Here is a 25,746-nt window from a genome sequence, read left to right on the forward strand (position 1 = left end):
AACTGGAAACCTGTTTTGCTTGATGAAGGAATTAGTGATTTATGTCATTTTATATATATTATTCACTTTAGCTATAATATGTCTTTCATGTGTTATATATATGTGTGTGTGCCCTGGTATGTTTGCTTCTGTGTTACAGGTTCATGCCAGGTCTTGTGGGTAATTTCCCTTCCACACTTGGACCCAGTCCCAATGTTCCATCTCCATGGCGGGATCACCATCCTCCTGGCTCATCAGATAAAAGGAGAAAGAGGAAGAGAGAGAGATAGACTGGTTGTGTTGGGAAAGAGACTTGTGTGGTGTTGGGCTTTGCACTTGTTTGCATTCAACTGACTTAGTGTATGACCTTGTATTCTGTCCCTGGCTTTTGACTTAATATTCTCCCTCGGATAGTCGGCTGCCTTGTATATAAATATGTACATATCTAGTTTGTTGTAAATATCTTTCTTATGCATAGTAGTGGTGTATCACAGTGTTGTAAGGAGGGGCTGCCAGTTTTTTTGAGGGCAGGCAAATGTGTTCTTTTTCTGTTTTCTTTGGTGATAGGTGGTGAGTGTAGGCTGTGTATTTTCTTTTGGTGGAGTATAGACAGCTGTCTTGTTCCTTCTTAGCCTGTTTTGTTTGTTTGCTTGGTCCCTCCTGACATTGTTACACTGATCCCCTGTATAGTTATATGTTTATTCCAACACTGGCTAAACACCGCATTGACTTTTTCTGTTTTGTTTCTCATTCAACTCACCAATCGTTCACCGATATCACGTCATGTTTTAATGTTACGGACTCCCCTGCCTAGACTGAAATGTAAGACGTCATTAAAGCACTATTAATTTAAGAGGAACTGAACTGAGGGATAGACAAAGAATAAAGAGATGAATATAATGCAGAGGGAAAACTGAGTAATTCAGCAGTTTAGTGAATACAGCATAACTTATAGTTTTTTTTTAATTTGCAGGAGGCACAGCGCTACACAGATCTGAGTACTCCACATAGTGTCTCCAGTCCAGTGGCAGACACCAAGGTCAGGGGTCAATGAATCTTCACCGTGATGTCATCAGGTCCACTTTAGACAATACATGGCCATAGGGACAAGGAAAATTTTCCTTACACTAGTAAAGTGGATAGATAGATAAAGCCACACACACACACACACACACACACACACACACACACACACACACACACACACACACACACACACACACAGCATGCCCTAAAACATGTTGAAATCTCAGTTGTGTTTGACAGTTATGAGATATAAGAGAGCGACAGACTGAATCTGGCTGGAAAACAAAAGTCACGATTGATGCAGCAAACAGATTGGCTTCCCTTCAGGGGGAACAATGGGCCTATTGGTTGGAGGTCTGACTCCTGAGGGTCACTGCCTGTACTTGGTGGTGAGGGGTTTTGAGGGAAAAAAAACACCCATTGTCCTTATGCTCCATGGTGATTTAGGACACATTGGCTGTGGGCTGCAGGTTTGCAAGGTATATTTATGACCTCTGTAGGGCGATGAATCCAGACGTGCTACACGGATGAGCTGCCAGAATGGGGAGGTATTTTCTGCTTTTATTGACCATCTGTATAGGCTGTTGCTCATGCTTTTGTCTAAGTGTGTTTGGATTAAGAGAGACTTTCATTTTTGTAACTGAGGCTTAACTGATCACCATAAAGAGGTGCTTCATACCTTCGTAACTGCAGTGGAGAGGTTTTTTCCCAGGAAAAAAAAAACATCAGTGTCGTTATGGGATCAGTGTAATGCTTCTAATTCAATGCTAATCCTTTATTGATCCATAAGTCTGTCTGTCTGTGTGTAGTTGTGTAATAGACTGGTTATGACATTTCTGTCATAAATGTAACACCTCTGGGTTTGTGAATGTTCTGTTAAAAATGAAATACCAATAGACTGTGCAATAGCCTCAGGTACATGACATACCACACATATAACATGGATTCTGAAAGCTAGCTATCAACTTGCCAACAGCATTTTGGGAATGAACATTATTGGCTTCTAGCTGACGACTAACAATACAGATTCTGCACCTCTCTCTCTCTCTCTCTCTCTCTCTCTCTCTCTCTCTCTCTCTCTCTCTCTCTCTGTGTGTGTGTGTGTGTGTGTGTGTGTGTGTGTGTGTGTGTGTGTGTGTGTGTGTGTGTGTGCATGTCTCTCTCTCTGCATGTGCTCCAGCCTGGAATAATCGGTTTAACTTTATCACTTTATTGTCACCTCTAGTCACTAGTTTGATATGAGCAGGCTGTGCTCATTGTTTATTTTGTTTATTATGTGCTTATTGTTTTTGTTGTTGTTTTATTTAGTTTTTTTATCATTTGTTTGCTCTCTTAAATTGGCTATTTGGCTTGTAACGAGTCTGTCAATAAACCTAAACAAACCTAAATATTCTCACGCACCTTGCTGTTTTTTATAACCTGTGGACATGGATTTAGTTGATGTTTTTTATTTAAAATAAGTGCACTGCAGACTCTAGCTTTCAATATGAGCTTTCTAATACATGCAGATTAACTTTGCTATGAGTCTTAATTTCATACTTTGGTAACCTTATCTGAACTACCACGCTGGACCAGCCGGGGACACTGTTGCCTTCCAAAATGTTACTATAAATGTTCCTGTGGAACTATACAGCTCCCATAAGCAAGAAACACAGCCCATCGGTCCCTTGAGAATCAGGCTGCCAGGGGCTCAGATGAGAAAGACAGGGATACCAAATAGTTGACACTGTTTACATGGAAACAAGACACAAGTAATTTAGTGGAGAGAAGGGATGACCCAGGTCTCAGTAAACATGTTGGTTTTGTAAAATCTGAAGGTTAAGAGACATTTCTATCTATCCAGTAATCATTGTTGTAACTGTAATCTCATTTTAAGTCAACTAATGGCCTCCAGAACAAAAGGTCTCACTTGCCTGTTTCCAGTTGTGGTTCTGGAAAACTCCAGCCTGATTCATCCTGGATAAAGATGGCAAACTCTCTTGTGTAACGCTGATGATGTGTGCTCCTCTGGGAGTTCATTTGGAAGTTTCCTAAGCTGAGACACATTTTAAAGTAAGAACAGACCTGATGACATTGTAAGGAGAACGAGAAGACTCCAGTGTAATTCTGCTGTCCTTTCCACAGTTGGGAGAGACATTTGTTTGCCTCTCCCTTTTTTTAGGACGCAGGTCCCTATTCCCGGTGCTCAGCAGTAGCCTGCTAACCAGACTTCCCACCTCCCTGTCCCACTCGCTCGCCACCTCCCTCCCTACATCACCCCCACCTCGTTCTCCACCTCACTCCTTACCTCCCTCCCTACATCACCCCCACCTCGTTCTCCACCTCACTCCTTACCTCCCTCCCTACATCACCCCCAACTCATTCTCCACCTCACCCCCACCTCCCTCCCTACATCACTCCGCACCTCTCTACCCACCTCCCTACCTACCTCCCTACCTACCTCACCCCCACCTCCCTACCTCCCTCCCTACATCACCCCATACCTCTCTACCCACCTCCCTCCCTACATCACCCCATACCTCTCTACCCACCTCCCTCCCTACATCACCCCACCTCCCTCCCTACCTCCCTCCCTACATCACCCCACCTCGTTCTCCACCTCACTCCTTACCTCCCTCCCCACCTCCCTCCCTACCTCCCTTCCTACATCACCCCCAACTCATTCTCCACCTCACCCCCACCTCCCTCTCTACATCACTCCGCACCTCTCTACCCACCTCCCTCCCTACATCACCCCACCTCCCTCCCTACCTCCCTCCCTACATCACCCCACCTCGTTCTCCACCTCACCCCCACCTCCCTCCCTACATCACCCCCAACTCATTCTCCACCTCACCCCCACCTCCCTCCCTACATCACTCCGCACCTCTCTACCCACCTCCCTACCTACCTCCCTACCTACCTCACCCCCACCTCCCTACCTCCCTCCCTACATCACCCCATACCTCTCTACCCACCTCCCTCCCTACATCACCCCATACCTCTCTACCCACCTCCCTCCCTACATCACCCCACCTCCCTCCCTACCTCCCTCCCTACATCACCCCACCTCGTTCTCCACCTCACTCCTTACCTCCCTCCCCACCTCCCTCCCTACCTCCCTTCCTACATCACCCCCAACTCATTCTCCACCTCACCCCCACCTCCCTCTCTACATCACTCCGCACCTCTCTACCCACCTCCCTCCCTACATCACCCCACCTCCCTCCCTACCTCCCTCCCTACATCACCCCACCTCGTTCTCCACCTCACCCCCACCTCCCTCCCTACATCACCCCCAACTCATTCTCCACCTCACCCCCACCTCCTTCCCTACATCACTCCGCACCTCTCTACCCACCTCCCTACCTACCTCACCTCCACCTCCCTCCCTACCTCCCTCCCTACATCACCCCCAACTCATTCTCCACCTCACCCCCACCTCCCTCCCTACATCACTCCGCACCTCTCTACCCACCTCCCTACCTACCTCACCTCCACCTCCCTCTCTACCTCCCTACCTACATCACCCCACACCTCTCTACCCACCTTCCTCCCTATATCACTCCACACCTCTCTACCCACCTCACTCCCTACATCACCCCTACCTTCCAAAAGTACATTATGCACAGATAACTGTGTTCAGTTCAAGGTATATGTACATTGTCAAAATAACAAAGTAATGTCAAATGCTGTAACATTGAGCGGTACAGAGGCGGACGCATATGGGGAGAAGAGCGAGATTTATTAGGGGCAAAACCAGAGTCGTAGTCATTATAGCAGTCCAGGGTCATAGAGTCAATACAGAAAGTACGGTGATACATTAACACATTAACAAAAACATACAAAAACATACAAAGGCAAACAAGGGATATAACAGAGGCTAGGACACACGAAGGCTAGGATAACAAAACAGGATAACAAACGAAGGCTTTGAAACACAGACGGGCTTTCAGACTTCTACCAACACATACACGCAAACATTCAAATAAACAATGAACAGCCAAGACACAGGGAACATAATAGGGTTTAAATACATGAACTTAACAAGAAACAAGAAGAGAAACTTGAAACAAGAAACAGGTGTGGAAAATCAAATGAGGGGTGGAGAAAATTAAACTACAGAATGGAACTAAAATACACAAGCCAGGGAAACCACGGAAGCTGGGAGGGACTATTCGTGACAAATGTTACCAACTGGCAGGTAACCCTTTGCATGTAACCATAGATCTGAAAGGTCTTTCTTAACCACAATGCCAAAGACAGCCACAGTAGAAATATCAAAATGCTTGGAATATAGCTGTCTCCTTTTGTCTTCAGATCACCACTCTCAAGTGCATTAAGAGTATGTGTAGTGTGTTACACCCTTCTCAAAAGCATTAAGAGTGTGTGCAGGGATCTGGTTCTTCTTGTTTTCCCTTACATGGCATGGCTTGTTCCATGATTATCTTCAAGTGTCACATATTCACCATGCGTAATTCATCAAATGCACATAATGATAAAAACCCCTCCCATACACAATCAGAGGCATTTTGACAGCGTTATTAAAACTGAACTGGAAATGTTAATGTCAATCTCAGAAGGTTCCTTCAGACCACAGACACTGAATGGTAAAGAGAGCACAACATTGGTGTATATTCAATCATATTTCTAAACTTACTGATATTTTGCTTTATCACGAAAGCTCTAAAGACAATTTCTACATTTAGAGATGCTAATTAAAACATGATTGTAAACTAAATGCTCAGGCTTTCTCAATTCTCTTTTACAGCTAGAAGATAAATCAGGTAAATATCAGGTTTTATCAGGTAAATCAGAAACAGAATTAGAAAAATCAGAAACCTGAGGGATTATATGGCTGTGCTTGGAAAACTTGATTCATCTTTCCTCTGTGCACTATAGACCATACTCTCATGTTCTCACGTATAACTCTTTTTTTATTGGATTTGCTGCATAATAATTCACAATGGTGTGACATTTCAGTTCACACAGAGATAATCACACCAGTGTTAGTTACCTGATACTGTTCCACATGCCCTTATTCTGGACATACACAACTGCATCTCCCTGATACTGGTCATGCTCGCCTGTTCCTCTTGTGGTTCCTAAACTAGACCTGTGGGAAGGACTTCAGGAAGGACTTCAGGAAGGGTTATCCCCTGTCTGCCAGCCCTTCCTGAAGTCCTTCCCATGCATTTACTGTTTGGAGCCAAGCTGGTTAGATCTGCCCTCATGTTCTTAAATGTTGGCCTCTTTTTTTAATCCTTGTGTCTTTAGTAGGTTTTGCTCTGTGCTGTGTCTCGTGTAGCCTGTGATCTGGTGTTGTGGTGCCTCATCATCTTGCCAGATTACTGGCTAGCCCTCTGGGATGTGTTTATTTTGACAACTTGTCCTTGAGATCTGAGCTTCATTTGAGATTTGCTCCTGTCTGTCCTCTGTCAGGACACACACTCTCAAACTCTGCCTCACACTCACGCAAACAGATATGTCTACAGCAAGAACACTACCTGACCTCAATTCCAGTTTTCTCAGATTAATTATGGTCCTTGGTCAGTTTTCTGTGCATTTCATGAAAATTCAAACTGATATTTACTGTGAGCAGATGATTTGTCAGAATATTTAACATGAATGCCCTTTAGTGGTTCAGAAATTGTGAACTTCCTGTTGGTTCAAACATGTTTTCTGAGAAGGTTAGAATTTCATCTGATTTCAGTGCTGAAACTATTTGGAACACCGTAAGAGTAATTTGTGAGAATTATTGGAAAAATATGACATTAAATTAATAAATGCCAGAACACTTCAAAGAAGTGGATACAAGACACTAGATAAAGTGATGAAAACTTGTTTGTTTTTGTCAGATTTATCTCAGATGAGATATAACTGTACATTCTCTTTCCTGTTACTGTATGTGAAACAGTATATAGTGCTTCATATGGTTCAGGAGTGAAGTCAGAGGCAGTTCAGCGGTTAGTATGTTCTGCGGGAACACCGGTATCATGCCTCACCATTCCTCCTGTCATGACACATAAGGTGCAAACAGAAGCATTTCCTGTTGGGACATGCCTCTAAAGCTGCTTTGTGGTCACATCAATTGTAAAAAGACACATTAGTCTACAAAAACCTGGCAAAAAAAACAAACAAACAACAAAATAAAAACATGTTCTAACAATGTGAGAATGAGGGGATGTCAGCTAATGATAAATATTACAGTTGTCTGGCCTTCAGCCCTGAAGCCTGAGGCTAGAGTGAGCTGAGTTTACCCAGCTCAGAGCACTTTGCTGGGACCAGGGCAGGGCTTCCGTGGTGCTTATCCAGCTGGCCAGCTGGGACTCTCAATGCCAGCCCACAGAACCTGCCATGTGGGTAAAGACTCCAGAGGCCTCGCCTTAGCTGACACTGAAGGGTTTGACAGTAACTTGTTAAACACAGAGTGTGAGGGTGTGTGTATCTTGGCATCAATATAGAAGATCCCACGATGATGCCAAGGCTGATTAATTTATCATGGGAACATATGTAAAAGTTTCAATTAGGTTTGAACCATTCCCTTCCTGTTACTGGTAAATTGATATATTATGAGGTCATTACTGAGATCATAATTATGACAGTATTAAAGCGTAGTAGCTCTGAAATAAAATGTGATAGATGTGTTTATGTGTTGATAGATGTTATGTATTGTTAGATATGATGATGTGATAGTGTGTTGTTAGATTTGATGTGTTGATATATGTGATGATGTGTTGATAGATGTGATGTTTTTATAGATGTGATAATGTGTTTATAGATGTGATGTGTTGTGTGGCACTCATCACTTCTGACATTGGAACATTTCATTTCATTTCCTAGAGTTTTTGCTCAGTGATTCAGGAAGGGACTCCTAGATAACCTAGATAACAAACCCTAACCCTAGATAGCCTAGATAACTAACCCTAACGCTGTATACCTTAGATAGCTAACCCTAACCCTAGATAGCCTAGATAAATATTCTTAACCATAGATAGCCTAGATAACTAACCCTAACGCTGTATACCCTAGATAGCTAACCCTAACCCTAGATAGCCTAGATAAATATCCTTAACCATAGATAGCCTAGATAACTAACCCTAACGCTGTATACCCTAGATAGCTAACCCTAACCCTAGATAGCCTAGATAAATATCCTTAACCACAGATAGCCTAGATAACTAATCCTAACGCTGTATACCCTAGATAGCTAACCCTAACCCTAGCTAGCCCAGATAACTAACCCTAACCCTAGATAGCCCAGATAATTAACCTTAACCCTAGATAGCCCAGATAACTAACCCTAATGCTGTGTACCCTAGATAGCTAACCCTAACCCTAGCTAGCCCAGATAACTAACCCTAACCCTAGATAGCCCAGATAATTAACCTTAACCCTAGATAGCCCAGATAACTAACCCTAATGCTGTGTACCCTAGATAGCTAACCCTAACCCTAGATAGCCCAGATAATTAACCCTAACCCTAGATAGCCCAGATAACTAACCCTAATGCTGTATACCCTAGATAGCTAACCCTAACCCTAGATAGCCCAGATAATTAACCCTAACCCTAGCTAGCCCAGATAACTAACCCTAACCCTAGCTAGCCCAGATAACTAACCCTAACCCTAGATAGCCCAGATAATTAACCCTAACCCTAGCTAGCCCAGATAACTAACCCTAACCCGAGCTAGCCCAGATAACTAACCCTAACCCTAGATAGCCCAGATAATTAACCCTAACCCTAGCTAACCCCAGATAACTAACCCTAACGCTGTATACCCTAGATAGCTAACCCTAACCCTAGATAGCCCAGATAATTAACCCTAACCCTAGATAGCCCAGATAACTAACCCTAACCCTAGCTAGCCCAGATAACTAACCCTAACCCTAGATAGCCCAGATAATTAACCCTAACCCTAGCTAACCCCAGATAACTAACCCTAACGCTGTATACCCTAGATAGCTAACCCTAACCCTAGATAGCCCAGATAATTAACCCTAACCCTAGATAGCCCAGATAACTAACCCTAACGCTGTATACCCTAGATAGCTAACCCTAACCCTAGATAGCCCAGATAATTAACCCTAACCCTAGATAGCCCAGATAACTAACCCTAACGCTGTGTACCCTAGATAGCTAACCCTAACCCTAGATAGCCCAGATAATTAACCCTAACCCTAGCTAGCCCAGATAACTAACCCTAACCCTAGCTAGCCCAGATAACTAACCCTAACCCTAGATAGCCCAGATAATTAACCCTAACCCTAGCTAACCCCAGATAACTAACCCTAACGCTGTATACCCTAGATAACTAACCCTAACCCTAGCTAGCCCAGATAACTAACCCTAACCCTAGATAGCCCAGATAATTAACCCTAACCCTAGCTAACCCCAGATAACTAACCCTAACGCTGTATACCCTAGATAGCTAACCCTAACCCTAGATAGCCCAGATAATTAACCCTAACCCTAGATAGCCCAGATAACTAACCCTAACGCTGTATACCCTAGATAGCTAACCCTAACCCTAGATAGCCCAGATAACTAACCCTAACCCTAGATAGCCCAGATAATTAACCCTCACCCTAGATAGCCCAGATAATTAACCCTAATCCTAGCTAGCCCAGATAACTAACCCTAACCCTAGATAGCCCAGATAATTAACCTTAACCCTAGATAGCCCAGATAACTAACCCTAACGCTGTGTACCCTAGATAGCTAACCCTAACCCTAGATAGCCCAGATAATTAACCCTAACCCTAGCTAGCCCAGATAACTAACCCTAACCCTAGCTAGCCCAGATAACTAACCCTAACCCTAGATAGCCCAGATAATTAACCCTAACCCTAGCTAGCCCAGATAACTAACCCTAACCCGAGCTAGCCAAGATAACTAACCCTAACCCTAGATAGCCCAGATAATTAACCCTAACCCTAGCTAACCCCAGATAACTAACCCTAACGCTGTATACCCTAGATAGCTAACCCTAACCCTAGATAGCCCAGATAATTAACCCTAACCCTAGCTAGCCCAGATAACTAACCCTAACCCTAGCTAGCCCAGATAACTAACCCTAACCCAATGTAACCCACCTAAATTTCTCATGTGAGGGAAGGGTTAGATTTAGTGATAGTGCTCCTGCTATTCAGCAAGTGAAAGTTTTCTTCACCACGTTGTCATATTCTTCTTCCCTCATGGATAACAGTGCAGAGAAACTCCCCATTGACATGAAGTTAGATTCAGAAGAGTGCTTAGAGCTCATACCCCAAAGTTATCCCTTGTTTAAGTGGTATACAGCCATTACTGCGTTTAGCCCCGACTGTTTTGTTTTTTGTTTTTTTTTGGGGGGGGGGGGGGGTTGTTTGGGAGACTCGAATTTGGATTCAGATCCAGTGATCGAGAGAAATATGGCGAGCCAGTGAAGCTATGAACACGTTTGTCCTGCGCTGTCTAGCTTCGTAGACCGCAGGAGTCTTAGGAAAGAGGTATGTGCACAGAAGTCTTTATGTGTATGTAACATCTCTGATACAGATATTGATGATGACATAATTGCCTCTTTTGGGGAGTATGGGACAGTGACAAAAATAGTAAGGGTGGGAAAAACATGTTCAGGGAATTACAGTGCCATTGCTGAGTTTGATGCTGAGGAGCACATAGCATTCTTACAGCCTGACTTTTCTTGCTATATACCTAATGTAGCTAACACATCAATGAAGTGGCTAGTTGATAACATTAGCATACTAGTGCAGGTTGCAGAACACACCTCACTGACCACAGGCCATCCTGATGAACTTGATGATTCAGAGTCTGACCCAGACAGTGATGATTCAGGCAATAGCGAGATACCGCTCCTGCGCAAAACCACAAAGAAAGTAGAATGGCCCCCTTCAGTTCAAGCAGTTATTGATACTCTAGTCCATGCTAAATTGCCAAAACATAAAAGCAACCAGAAACACTGTTCCTTCTCTCTCAACCCATGTCCTCATGCCACCTGAAGTACTACACATGGTAGTGGAGCATGTGATCAAAAATAAGGCTTCGGCAAATAACCAGGGGTCTAAATGGTTAAGGTCATTCTCAGGGTGTGTCCCAAAACCCCCTGGCAAAGCAGATTTTTAAACTTGGTGTACCCATGTTGAGTTGATGTTTTAGGATTGCCTGCCTAAGGATGTACAGTGTAAGAAGATTTTGGGTCTTCTTCCCCCAGCTTCAGATGTTGTGAAACAGCTGGGTTTATGTGCATGTCCTCATGAGTATGTGAAGCTTCTGGATTCAGCATATGATAAAATATTTGGCAGATTTCTCAACATTCATGAAATACTTCTCAGTTCTGCTGTAAAAAGAAATGGTATAAAAGCAGCAGATGTAAACAGACAGTTGCTTAGGCAGCTTGTATATGGTTGTTGGGACCAGTCAATGCTTTTACGCTTACAGCTTGAGTCAAGGACTGATGACCCCCCTGATTTCGCAGAGCTTCTGCTGAAGCTGCGTACAGAAGAAGACAGATGAGACCAAGCTTGACAGATTACAGTGACGCAGGAATCAAGCCAACCTTAAATATGCATTCGGGAACAGAATTCACCTCGCATTTCTACATGCATGGTAGTATTCTGCAGGCTTACAGGGCAGAAACAGAGGAACTGAGAAAACAAGTTGCTGATTTGAAGATACAGCTGAGTTCCAAAAACTTTGGTAGACAATAAATACAGAGAACTGTGTCAGACAAGAGGAATGGAATGGAATGGAATATCAGACATGGCAGCATTTAAATTGGGCTGGGTGTCAAAAGAGGGACATATTGAGATCCAGACTTCAAATAAGAGTCCCACCCCATCCCAAGAGCCAGTGAGGGCTGGATATAATGCACACACAGAGACACAATCTAGAGATGTGGCCATTAGCAGGCTAGTTGCATCAAGGCACACGGCCTCAGTTATTATTGAGGAAACTCCCTGTGACTGCCTCCTTGATACAGGCTCCCAGGTGACAACTTCGCAGTCTCTTCAAGGCACTCACCTAAAATCATTGCTGATCCTACCGTTGAATAATCTACTTCAGATAGAAGGTCTGCCATACCTTGGTTATTGTAAACTTACTATCTACTTCCCCGAGTCTGTTACTGGCAGAGCTGAAGAAATAGCCAGTCTGGCTCAAGTTGTGCCAAATTGTAAAGCAAACTTTGAAACCCCTGCACTCATAGGAACAAATACACTTGATGTTCTGTATAGAGCCTGTGTAAGTAGCCAGAATGCCAAGCATCACCAAAGAGCTGGGAACCATCCTTATTTATCGCTGGTGAGAAATCCCTGTCATAGGGACAGTGGGAGAATTGGAGGGGTAAAACTGCAGGGCAAGTTGAACATCACCATTCCCTCCTCTGGAGAATCCTTACTAATCCCTAACCAAGTCTACCTGGTGGATTATTTTTCCCAGCCCAGTCTTCCTTTAAGGTTCCCATTCTTGTGCAGAACACAACTGGACATGACGTCACATTCCCTGCCAATAGAAATATTGCAGATCTATCAGTGCCCAGTGGCTTTGTCTTCCTCGTCCTCAGCCTCCACCTCCAGTCCTCACTGCAGAGTCGGCTTCTCCTCCCACATCCATTCAGGATCATTCCCAAGACCCCTTATCCCTGAGAAGTGACATATCCTTCAATTCTCCATTGGGGGATTCTACATTGTCTGAGGAATGAAAGAGAAGGATCACCACAAAGTTAAATTCTATCCCAGAAGTCTTTGCACATGGTGACCTTGATTATGGCCATACCACAGCTGTCAAATACTGCATTTCCTTTTCAGATCCTACTCCCTCCAAGCAGAGGGTGAGACCGAAACATCCTTCGGATTATGAGGCTGTGAGACTCCATCTCCAAGAGCTGCATGATGCCAACATCGTCAGAGAGCCCCTTTCCTTCACCCCTTGTAGTCAAGAAGAAATGCGGTGCTATAAGGCTGTGTGTGGATTATAGGAGCTGGAATAACAAGACCATTAAAAGATGCATATGCCCTACCTGAAATGGGGCTCAAAGCCAGGTCAGATAAGTGAAGACACGACAGCCTACTGGGTGAGCTACCACTCTGGTAAAACCAGAGGATTAAAAAAAAAAAAAAAAAAGGTGGGGAGTTGAACCCCGGCTGCTTTGCTGCGAGGCAAACGAACCCCCTCTAGACTGCAGCAGTCATAAAATGACCTGCACGTATATCGCTCTTAAAAGGAATGGAGGACAAAATGAGACAAAAAACTAAACACCACGCCAAGCATCGAAAAAGGGAGAACAAAGGATGCCACAGGAAGAATGGCAACCCCAATGCACTGGGGAAAACGAAACTAAAACTTCCCAAACAAAACCAGAAAACAGAGAGGAACTTTAATGGTTAAGGGGAGCCTTGGAAGAGATACAGATTTGAGGGGGAAAACCGTAGAGGGGAGGGGACGTGTAAAAACACAGACACCCTCACAGTGCAGAAGTAAGGTGTAGCACAAGGGCTCACAGACCTCAATACCCAAAGTTACCAGCTAGGCACTTTGCTCAGAACTTTTGCAAAGATCCAGCCCTGAGTGACTGGGTCACTGGGTTTATATAGGCCTAGCCCAGCTGTCGGGCGTTAAGCCTGCTTAGTGGTGTGCCTGCCACGAGGCCTCCCCCTGGTGGCTGGAGGGGGCCTCAGCATGGCACTGACCCTTACACTACCAAATAATGAAGAAGCCTTTTCAGCTGTTTGTGGATCTAAGTGGTTCTCAGTCATAGATCTTAAGTGAGGATATCAGGTCGAGCTTGAAGAAGAGGATAAGCACAAAACTGCTTTTGTGATGTCAGTGGGTTTCTGGGAATTCAGCAGGATGCCACAGGGGGTTACTAATGCTCCAAGCACTTTTCAAGATGTGATGGAGATGTGTGTGGGGAGTATGAACCTCAAGGAAGTCCTTGTATTCTTGAACAATCTTAATGTATTCTCAAACACGCTAGAAGAACATGAGGATCAGCTCATCCATGTCCTACAAAGGATTAAAGAATTCGGATTTAAACTCTCTCCAGAGAAATGCCTTTTTTTTTCAGGAAACCTGTCAACTACTTGGGCCATGTTGTGTCTGAAAATGGAGTTGGGACTGACCCTGATAAGATTGCTGCCCTTATTACCTGGCCAAGACCAAACAACCTTAAAGAGCTGAAGTCCTTCTTAAGGTTCACAGGGTATTATAGGAGGTTTGTGAAGGACTATTCAAAGATCTCCAAACCTCTAAAGGTTATCTTCTGCAGGTTATCTTCCCCCAAAGAAATACCCCAACCCAAAATGTACTAAGTCTAGAGCACTGTCTTTGTTCGATTGGAAGCAACCTTTTAATGAGAGGTGGACTGTCGATTGTGAGAGTGCAATTTGAACTCTGATTGAAAGGCTGACTTCTGCTCCTGTTTTTTAGGCTTTACAAATCCAGAGAGGTCATACATTCTCCATATAGACGCCAGTTTAAATGGTCTTGGTGCAGCTAGACCATATAAACTGCCCAGTTGACCATATAAATTGCCCCAGATTGCCCTGTATGAAGGGCAATGGGAAGAGAGGGAAGTCCAGCTAATGTTGAGGGTAGTGGACCAACTCAATCTGAGTGATGAAGTCCTATACCATAAGTGGACCATCAGAGGAGAACCCAGCTTCCAACTTGTCCTTCCCAAGAAGTTCAGGGATGCGGCTCTTAAGGGTCTTCATGATACCATTGGTCATCTCGGTATTGAAAGAACTGTGGATCTGGCGTGATGTAGGTTCTATTGGCCTAGGAAGTCTGTAGATGTAAGGGAGAGGATTTTGAACTGCAAAAGGTGTATTAGGCACAAGGCAAAGGCAGAGAGGAGTGCACCATTAGTAAACATTAAGACAAACCGCCCCCTTGAACTCATTTGCATGGATTATCTCTCTTTAGAGCCTGATGACAGAGGGACAAAAAACATACTAGTCATCACGGACCATTTTACAAAATATGCAGTTGCTGTTCCAACACCGAACCAGAGGGCTAGAACAGTTGCAAGGGTCTTGTGGAACAGCCCTGAAGGTCCCAGAAAAGTGTCACATCTAGAATATGTGAAGAGATTACAACATAGCCTTCAGGAGAGCTACAAATTGGCCATTGAGCACAGTGTCAAAGTAGCACAAGCAAATAAAGTGAGATATGATCCCAAAGTCAGACAGTCTACCCTCGAAACAGGTGACCGGGTGCTCGTGAGAAATGTTAGTCTTCGGGGCAAGCATAAGTTGACAGATAGATGGAGCCTGGATATGTAAAGGGTTATGAAGCAAATTGCTGAGACTACAGTCTACGTTGTGGCACTGCTGGGTACAGAAAGTCCAGAGAGATCCATACATAGAGATTTGCTGTTGCCTTGTGGGATTCTACATACCCCTGTTGTAGAACCTACTCAGCCAAGGCCCCCAAGGAGCATGACGTGTTCTCCAATGCTTGAGTCAGAAGAGGGGACCGATCCACCAAATCAACGTCTAGAAGAGATAGAAGAGGGAATATACCCAGTTCCTGTATGTGAGATGGCTGAGTACCATTCCCCCCGTACTACATCCTGGGTAGAGACTATTGAAATTCCTGTGGGAAGAGAACATGTGCTTCCCACCAGTGAGGATCAGTCCAGATCAGAGGGTGAATCAAACATATTAGATATTCAGCCTGCCACGGAGGTTGGATGGAAGGAAGAGTCCATTGCAAGAGATGAGAAATTCGTAAAGTCTGACTTAAACCCAGAAGCACATGCATATGATCCTCAGGTATTGCCTATGCAGGATGATCATCAACTGGACAGTCTTGTTCAACAGTCAGTTAATGACGCAACCAGTATCATACCCCCATCAGCACAGAGAGTTAGTCAAGACATAGAAGACAAGGCAGAACCTATGTATACCCTAGATAACTAACCCTAACCCTGTATACCTTAGATATCTAACCCTAACTCCAGATAGCCTATATAACTATCCCAAACCCTAGATGGCCTAGATAACTAATCCAAACCCTAGATATTTTGGATAAATAACCCCGACGCTAGATAACTAACCTTAACTGTAGTTAGCCTAGATAAATAACCCCGACCCTAGATAGCCTAGATAACTAACCCTAACCCTAGATAGCCTAGATAACTTGTTTAATATTTTTCTTAGCCCCTTTACATCTGATTTAGAAGAAAAACCCAAAATACAGAAGAACAGTCCATCTTCAAAGATACAACCATGTGAAAATGGTGCATTTTGTTCCACTGTGAAAAGATCCTGCTCTTCAGAGTTGCTTCAGTGAACTGCTTCTCATTTGTCCATATCTTTACCCTAATATCGCCTCACTCCACCCAACTCTGCCCAAGGTTCCACCAAACCCTGCCCACAGCTCTGCCCAACCCAGCCCAAGGCTCCGCCCCTCAGATTGAATTGTGGGAAAACTGCAGTCCAGTGAAGGCCCAATGTGGCCTCATTCTCCCAATCTGCTAATCTCATCTCAAAGATGATTTGCTTGCTTCCTGTAAGAGATATATTCTCCCTCTAAAAGCATCATCCCCATGCAAGACCAGCACATAGTATTGTGGCCGTTTCCTGTGAACTGTACTAAAAAAAATAAATTAAATAAAATAAAAAATTCTCTTTGGATGAGTAATAATTGCACATACTCTTACAGAACTGATATAGTACATAATTACATGTTTATTTACTTTAGAAGGTCAAGTTAGATTTAGCTGATACTTTTATCCAAAGTAACTTGCAATCATGGCTGAGTACAACTTTGAGTAATCACAGCTTAAGGATCTTGACAAATTGGGACTGATGGGACATAAACTGGCATCCCTCAGATTACAAATCAAATACTTTAACTACTGAGCTACCAATTGTGTTTTTATAGCCAAAATTGACTACTGATAGGATAAAGTAGTAGAGCCAGTGTTTGTGTTATGTTATGTAATTCCTTGCTAAAGGGAAACCCAGCACAGTTTGCTCCAAGTTTCTGACCTGTGCATGAACAGGTTCCTAGAACACTCTGTGTGCTACCTCACTCTCAGCATGGTTCCTGGGATACTCTGGGTGCTACCTCACTCTCAGCATTACTCCTAGGACACTCTGGGTGCTACCTCACTCTCAGCATGGTTTCTGGACGCTCTGTGTGCTACCTCACTCTCTGCATGGTTTCTGGATGCTCTGGGTGCTACCTCACTCTCTGCATGGTTCCTGGGATACTATGGGTGCTACCTCACTCTCAGCATTACTCCTAGGACACTCTGGGTGCTACCTCACTCTCAGCATGGTTCCTTGGATGCTCTGGGTGCTACCTCATTCTCATCATGGTTTCTGGATGCTCTGGGTGCTACCTCACTCTCAGCATGGTTTCTGGACGCTCTGGGTGCTACCTCACTCTCATCATGGTTTCTGGATGCTCTGGGTGCTACCTCATTCTCATCATGGTTTCTGGGTGCTCTGGGTGCTACCTCACTCTCAGCATGGTTCCTTGGATGCTCTGGGTGCTACCTCACTCTCAGCATGGTTTCTGGACGCTCTGGGTGCTACCTCACTCTCATCATGGTTTCTGGACGCTCTGGGTGCTAACTCACTCTCTGCATGGTTTCTAGGACGCTCTGGGTGCTACCTCACTCTCAGCATGGTTTCTGGACGCTCTGGGTGCTACCTCACTCTCAGCATGGTTTCTGGATGCTCTGGGTGCTACCTCACTCTCTGCATGGTTTCTGGACGCTCTGGGTGCTACCTCACTCTCTGCATGGTTTCTAGAACACTCTGGGTGCTACCTCATTCTCATCATGGTTTCTGGATGCTCTGGGTGCTACCTCACTCTCTGCATGGTTCCTTGGATGCTCTGGGTGCTACCTCATTCTCATCATGGTTTCTGGATGCTCTGGGTGCTACCTCACTCTCAGCATGGTTCCTTGGATGCTCTGGGTGCTACCTCACTCTCTGCAAGGTTTCTGGATGCTCAGGGTGCTACTTCACTCTCTGCATGGTTTCTAGGACACTCTGGGTGCAATCTCACTCTCTGCATGGTTTCTGGATGCTCTGGGTGCTACCTCACTCTCTGCATGGTTTCTAGGACACTCTGGGTGCTACCTCACTCTCTGCATGGTTTATGGACACTCTGGGTGCTACCTCACTCTCTGCATGGTTTCTGAATACTATGGGTGCTACCTCACTCTCAGCATTACTCCTAGGACACTCTGGGTGCTACCTCACTCTCTGCATGGTTCCTTGGATGCTCTGGGTGCTACCTCATTCTCATCATGGTTTCTGGACGCTCTGGGTGCTACCTCACTCTCTGCATGGTTTCTGGATGCTCTGGGTGCTACCTCACTCTCTGCATGGTTTCTGGACGCTCTGGGTGCTACCTCACTCTCAGCATGGTTTCTGGACACTCTGGGTGCTACCTCATTCTCATCATGGTTTCTGGACGCTCTGGGTGCTACCTCACTCTCTGCATGGTTTCTGGATGCTCTGGGTGCTACCTCACTCTCTGCATGGTTTCTGGATGCTCTGGGTGCTACCTCACTCTCTGCATGGTTCCTGGGATACTATGGGTGCTACCTCACTCTCAGCATTACTCCTAGGACACTCTGGGTGCTACCTCACTCTCAGCATGGTTCCTTGGATGCTCTGGGTGCTACCTCATTCTCATCATGGTTTCTGGATGCTCTGGGTGCTACCTCACTCTCTGCATGATTTCTAGGACACTGGGTGCTACCTCACTCTCTGCATGGTTTCTAGGACACTCTGGGTGCTACCTCACTCTCAGCATGGTTCCTAGGACACTCTGGGGGCTACCTCACTCTCATCATGGTTTCTGGATGCTCTGGGTGCTACCTCACTCTCAGCATGGTTTCTGGACGCTCTGGGTGCTACCTCATTCTCATCATGGTTTCTGGACGCTCTGGGTGCTACCTCACTCTCTGCATGGTTTCTGGATGCTCTGGGTGCTACCTCACTCTCTGCATGGTTTCTGGATGCTCTGTTTGCTACCTCACTCTCTGCATTACTCCTAGGACATTCTGGGTGCTACCTCACTCTCACCATGGTTTCTGGACGCTCTGGGTGCTACCTCAGTCTCTGCATGGTTTCTGGACGATCTGGGTGTTACCTCACTCTCTGCATGGTTTCTAGGACACTCTGGGTGCTACCTCACTCTCTGCATGGTTTCTGGACGCTCTGGGTGCTACCTCACTCTCTGCATGGTTTCTGTACGCTCTGGGTGCTACCTCACTCTCTGCATGGTTTCTGGATGCTCTGGGTGCTACCTCACTCTCTGCATGGTTTCTGGATGCTCTGGGTGCTACCTCACTCTCTGCATGCTTTCTGGACGCTCTGTTTGCTACCTCACTCTCAGCATGGTTTCTGGACGCTCTGTTTGCTACCTCACTCTCAGCATGGTTTCTGGACGCTCTGTTTGCTACCTCACTCTCTGCATGCTTTCTGGACGCTCTGTTTGCTACCTCACTCTCAGCATGGTTTCTGGATGCTCTGTTTGCTACCTCACTCTCTGCATGCTTTCTGGATGCTCTGTTTGCTACCTCTGACTGACTGTCTTCAGGTTCTGTGCTACATAGCTGCTTGAATGTGTTAGTTATGGGGAGACAACAGGCATGCCAGTATTTGGGGTAGCACCCACATTTCTGTCTGCGTCTGCTACCCCCCACCCCCATCCCTTCAACCTGCCTCCCAGGACAGATGCCTGGCTACCCAGCTGCAGTCCAAGTATGGCTGGAGCTCTGGCAAGCCAAGGTCTTTGGCTCCAGAATGACCTGCCAGCAGTGAAGGCCATGCGGGCCACAGGCACTGGGGTGTAGGGACAGGGCTTCTGTGGCCCAACTGAGGGGACAGGCTGGAGATCCAGCCCACCCAAGCTGATCTCCTGGAGTAAGGACAGGATCCATCTCAGTGAACATGCAGTACTCTCTCCCTATATCTGGCCTTGTATGGCAGCTTTGTGAGGGGTGAACCTCTGGAGGTAGGATGTCTGCCCCCTGCAGCAGTGCCTTGAGTGTAATGAACTGGAAAAGAAATTTAGGAAGTAGATTATAAACTTAACAAAAGAAATTTAGGAAGTAGATTATAAATTTTACAAAATAAATTTAGGAAGTAGATTATATCCATATATACATTGTGTATATATACATATCATACATATATTGTACATACATTGTTATATATATATATATTTTTTTGTGTGTGTGTGTGTGTGTGTGTGTGTGTAGATAGATAGATAGATAGATAGATAGATAGATAGATAGATAGATAGATAGATAGATAGATAGATAGATAGATATTTCCTTATGCACCCCTGTTTTTTTTCCCTCAGTTTGGACAGAGCACTCTCAAACCATTTCATTGTGAGTTATACCGTGTATGACTATGTATGTGACAAATAAACCAAACTTGAAACTTGAAACTTGAAACTAAACTTAACAAAATAAACTTAGGAAGTATATTATAAACTTAACAAAATAAACTTAGGAAATATATTATAAAATAACAAAATAAACTTAGGAAGTATATTATAAAATTAACAAAATAAACTTTAATGACACTGAGGTTTTTTTCTCTTCGGTACTGAGGCATCCACTTTTTTTCAGTGCAAAGGTTTGAGGTTGGATCTGTGTGTTACCGCTTAACAAAACATAGAAGGAAGGAGAAGGAAACTTGTAGCAGTGTTAAGGAACAGTCTGCGTTCATGACAAACTTGGCGATTAGAAGCAGGTGATGGGCTGTTGCTTAATAATGAGGTTGGTTTTTTCTTGTTTTGCGTTGGAGGAGTTTACCTTTCACACAGAGAAGAAGGAGCCATCAGCTTGATTTAAACCTGTGTCTCAGGTCTTAACCCTTTTCATTTCCAGATGTCTGTAGGCTGAAATGGAAGCATGGGTTACTAGTGAGCATGGCTTGCCACCAGAGGTAGGTAGTAATGTTACATCAACTCCTGTACATTTACCTAAGTAACTGTTTTTTAAAAAGAGGAGACTTTATGCTTGCGTACATTTGAGAGGTCAAAAATTTACTTTTACTCTGTTGCATTTCATCAACAATATTTCTCCTGTTATATTTTAAATAATTTTAATTCACTGCTTATTTTGTGTCTGTGCTTGAGTATTCTTTTTGATGGATAATTTCTTACTGTTACTAAAGTAATAATTTAGATGTCTACCCTTACTTCTAATCGAGTAATTACTTAAGTGTTATTCAGTATAATAATGTATTATTAATATGAAAACACATTTACTTGAATACACTTGCCTGGCATTTAGACCTACCTCTCGTTAAGCCTGAGAATGAATTGCAACTGAGAGTGGGTTCCAACCTTTTTGAGAAAATGATGTGAATAGTTTTAATTTTTGTGCTGCAAAGCCTGTACTGTCAATGCCACAGCTAATGACACCGTTCAGTGGAACATTTTGCATTTCAGTATCATTTGGAGTTTCGGGTGGAGTCTTTCTGGGGCCTGCAGATCTCATTATGACACGGAACAGAGACATGGTGTTGATAACAGGCTGTCCCTGGTTCAGCTAAAAGAGGACAAGACATTGTGCACTAGGGCTCGCGTTTGCCGTCCTACTCATGAAAGACGAAGACCTGGGATCCGTAGCCCATACTCACTTCTTTAGAAACGTCTGCTTATTAGATTTGCCTTGTAGGCGTAGGCCTACGTCTGTAGACTCCTGCCCGTGTGATGCTATAGTGTGTGTTTGTCATTGTCTAACTCTTCATGAAACGATCCGTTTCTGGGCAATGCTAATCTCGTGTGCACATGCAGTAGCTCCTGCTATCACCGCTGTGCAACGCGTAGTGTCAGTGTTGAGAAAAACTCGCAGCTCGGCCGTGCGCTCAGGCCCGTGGTGTATGGGCTAGAGGATGGCTGAGAAACCGCGCGTGCCCAAATCATGCATGCTTCAGTCTGCAATTGTACACCTGCCCCACAAATATGCACAGACCACGTAATGAAGTGGTCCGTGAGTGTTAATGAAGTGGTATGTTTTTAAATAAACGGCTGGTGTATCTGTCATGACACAAAAATGGTTTTGTTTATTGTTTGTTTGTTTATTTGGGTTTTTTGTTTGTTTGTTTTTTGCAAAAGCTAATTTTTCAGGCTCCTATTACAGTTTACGTATAATTATGTTTATATTCGCCTGCTGACTTTAAGAAAAATGAAATAAACGTTTGCACGTTTAAACGTCCTTACGTTTCAAAATGAAATTAAAATGACGTTTGAATTGCGAGAGAGATGTAGACGAATATAACTGCTTTGACAAAACCCAGAAACTTAATCCTTACAGTACACAGAGTTATTTATAACACAAGAGGCCATAAAACTCTATTTCACTAGTGCAGACTGCCTGCCAGATTTTGGTTAGCGTGAAGACAAGCCAAGACATAAAACACCGTTATATTGCTATGATTAAATCAATAAGGCCAAAGTTTTATTTTTCCGACGTGTTGCTGGGTGACATACATAAGACCCGGCGGGGCGGGCACTGGGGAGGGGGCGGCTCGAAGTGTTCCTGTCGCCCCGGGATGGTCCCGGGTCCCCGACCCTACGGAGAGATCTTCCAGGGTAAACACCCGTGCGGGATGTCGGAAAAGACACGGCGCAGGAAGGGTCATATCTCTCCTCTGGCTCGTCGCCTCCGCGTACTATCTAAATATTATGACATTGGATATGACAGAATATATCTGGTGGACAGAGGCTGGAGATTTGTGTCGCTGTGCTCGCTCTCCTGGTACTGCCTCAATACTGTTAGGCACTTTGTTTTTTCTGTACCACGCTGTGCCAACCAGTTCTTCCGCTTCCCGCTGAAGTTGATCCGAGGATATGGGATAACGTGTGTGGGGGGCTCGAGGGACAGCAGGGTGTCATATTCGTTTTGTTTGGTTATTGGTTATTGTTATTGGTTATTGTTATTGGTTATTGGTGCCTGTATGTTTAGTTAAGCAATCTGCATTTGTATAGGCTATAGTTTACTACCACTTATTTGGATTAACCTTATAGTAAATACAAACAGCATTGCAAACAAAGTAATAAAGATATTGTGGTTCCAAAACCTAGTAATTAAAGCCTTTTTAAACTGATGTATCTTCACGTATCGTTGCAACTACAACCGTTTCGTCAAAGCATTCAAAATAGTAAGATGCAAACGCCCGAGGCTGGCATTAAATTCCGCGCAAGTAAACTAATGCAGTCGAGTGCTGTTCGGACATCTCCGAGTCCGACCCTTACTGTCAGGCCCTGCCGCCAGAGGAACGTTTTCGCTCTCTGCCGATCTTCTATTTTTGTTAAGCTACTTCTTTTTACAGAGGGTGGTTGTAACACAAACCAGACTCCGCGCTGCGCCCGGGGCGTTCTCCGCGAGGCGCCGGGCGCGTGCGTTCAGACGGGGGTGATGCTGAGTTTAGAGAGGCGGTTTCCCCGCCGTGGCCTGTTGCGCGAGGCTGTGGGGGTGCGGGACCAGCCATGCCAGATGCGGGAATATTGATCGCTGTAATAACTGCAGAAAAGTTACGACCGAATGGAGCGCCTCCCGCAACTTCTCAAGGTGTGAGTGGTCTGCTTTCTATAACCACATTAGCGACTGATGAATGATTGTCACATGTTATTCGAATTAATCGAATTAATCAGGTTATCGTACACTGCATTTGTGAAAATTTGATTCTGTACCGTGATGAACATATATGAGAAAAAGAATTCTCGTTTAGTAGCGTGCATTAGTGACAGGGGCGCCCTGCGTGCCTCCGTCACAAGGTGTGGTACTCTTGCTGTGTTTTAGTGACGAGAAAGAATCTTTCATTTGAACCAGTTATTTTTAATGAACCAATCGAGCCGGTTCGTAGGTCATACCTAATCTACCTTATTCTATCATCTATCTAATAGTTATATAAGAATTCTAATACATTCATATCTATCTAACAAACAAAACACGCGTAGCCAAGCACATTAAGATCGTCTGTTTCGAATTGTAAGACCAAGCAATGTTTAATTCAACATATTAAGAACATCCCTCTTTAATTGTTATCCGCTCAGCTTCCTCTGACTTGTTAGTTTCTGCCGTGTGCTGCCAGCGGCTCCGTGCGCTGACTTAAATATCCGGTGAATCCTACCGGTTGAACCGGTGTAGGTTGCACAATCGACTCACCCGTTAGATAAATGTAGGACAGGCACCGAACTCCCCGAGTCCAACTAGTTCGGGCAGAGCACGTTCGATTCTAAATCACGAATTCATCAGCCTATCCCAAACCACTGCTACTATAGGCGAGATTGTTGTAGATGTGCCAAGCTACCTGGCTACTGAAACCAGTGAGACACACGTTTATGCAGTGGCAGAGCGGGGAAGTCTTGGAACCCGTCGCACGAGGCAAACTTTTTTTTTTTAAATGTCAGCTGGATGGGCCTAAACTACTGAACTGAACCGCAGTATGGACTGCACAGATAAAGACAGCACAAAGTGAAAATGGTATGTAGCGTCGGGTGTTTACTTTTGATAGACTTGGCTTTGAAAACTTATTAAACACGTTATAAAAGACATCAACCGGAAAACGACAGGATCCGACTACGAATCTGAGATTCGTCTGAACGTGCTGCTATGCGCGCCTGTTACGTCATAAACGCTCCATCTGCGGGGCGAAAAGGAATTCTGATCGAATCTTTGTATCGGACGGAAGCCCGTGCTGTCTTCAGTCCTTGTGTTATGAAACTTACCGTTCAGATGTAATCACTTAAAAAACGCCTTGTTTATAAGAAATGTAAAACAAAAACACAAACATTGAGTGAATATTTTAGATGCGACTTTTAGGGAAGCTGCTGCATCTGGGTTAAGTTTAATGTGTATATTCAGAATCTAGGAAATTCTAACTATAGCTAAAAAGGGTTTTTATTTGATCATTCATGCAAAACAAATTTGCAATTTAAAAAGATTTTTAAAAATTACCACAATATCTAAAATTGAGGCACATGTTTTCAGTGTTTGAGTAATTCAGAAATAAAATTGAAATATATCTGAATATCCTGCTCAAGCACAATTTGCTATATTGTTTAAACCTGTGTGTGTGCTATATTTTGCTCAGAAACACAGATATGCAGCACCTCTCTTAATAATCAACGGCTGTTATTAACTTAATTGGTACGATCCTCTGTTTTTCTGTTTCCACAGCTAACTTTAAAGAAGAACTTTTGTTGAAAAAACATTTTCCAACCATTTGTAACAATGTCAGAGGAGCTTAATGATGCACATGGAGTCTAAATCATTCTTGTAAATTCTGGAAAATTCCCCATTGCCAGATTCGCTGGGTCTTGGTGGTGGACTGAGACACATTATCTCATAGACAATATGAGCGCCCAGAGCCTTTAATCACGAGCTATTAAAGCTGTTTTGTAAAATAACAAAACCTCTCCTCTCCAATCACATGTGCTTTGCAGACCTATAGATACTCTAGGAGAGGTTTCTGCTTATAGGCACCAATCCCTTCAAAGGAATACACACAAGGCATCGCATACTGATGTGTTTGAGCAGTTTGGGACGGGAGTGTTCACTGTTGTCTCAGATAAACCCAGGTATTGTCTTCTCTCTCCCTCCTGTAGTAGCACACGCACTGCTGTCTCACTCTCTTCTCTCTCCCTCCTGTTGTAGCACATGCACTGCTGTCTCACTCTCTTCTCTCTCGCTCCTGTTGTAGCACACGCACTGCTGTCTCACTCTCTTCTCTCTCCCTCCTGTTGTAGCACACGCACTGCTGTCT

The 25,746-nt window shown here is 44.3% G+C and overlaps 1 protein-coding gene and 1 long non-coding RNA gene across 6 annotated transcripts in view; one reads left to right on the forward strand and one right to left on the reverse strand.

Annotated features, from left to right (window-relative positions):
• Nucleotides 1-1,373: 1,373 nt before the first annotated feature.
• gjc2 (gap junction protein gamma 2) overlaps nucleotides 1,374-25,746 on the forward strand; it is a 28,167-nt gene continuing 3,794 nt past the window's right edge. The window contains exons 1-3 of one of the 5 annotated variants that reach the window (XM_081694473.1): nucleotides 1,374-1,553; nucleotides 20,859-20,916; nucleotides 21,425-23,549. The gene's annotated coding sequence lies outside the window, so the exon portion shown is untranslated. Of the gene's footprint in view, nucleotides 1,554-20,858; nucleotides 20,917-21,424; nucleotides 23,550-23,586; nucleotides 24,465-25,426; nucleotides 25,562-25,746 lie in introns of those variants that run through there. The other 4 variants (XM_035520102.2, XM_035520100.2, XM_035520101.2 and 1 more) reach the window with 4 other exon arrangements.
• LOC145643391 (uncharacterized) lies at nucleotides 16,370-21,418 on the reverse strand. The gene is made up of 3 exons (XR_014115757.1): nucleotides 21,273-21,418; nucleotides 20,784-20,869; nucleotides 16,370-20,015 (listed from the first exon to the last, which is right to left on the reverse strand). It is a non-coding gene; the product is annotated as an uncharacterized LOC145643391 (long non-coding RNA).

The sequence above is a fragment of the Electrophorus electricus genome, chromosome 13, assembly GCF_041902795.1.
Source record: "Electrophorus electricus isolate QZ-2024a chromosome 13, ASM4190279v1, whole genome shotgun sequence".
Classification (NCBI taxonomy): domain Eukaryota; kingdom Metazoa; phylum Chordata; class Actinopteri; order Gymnotiformes; family Gymnotidae; genus Electrophorus; species Electrophorus electricus.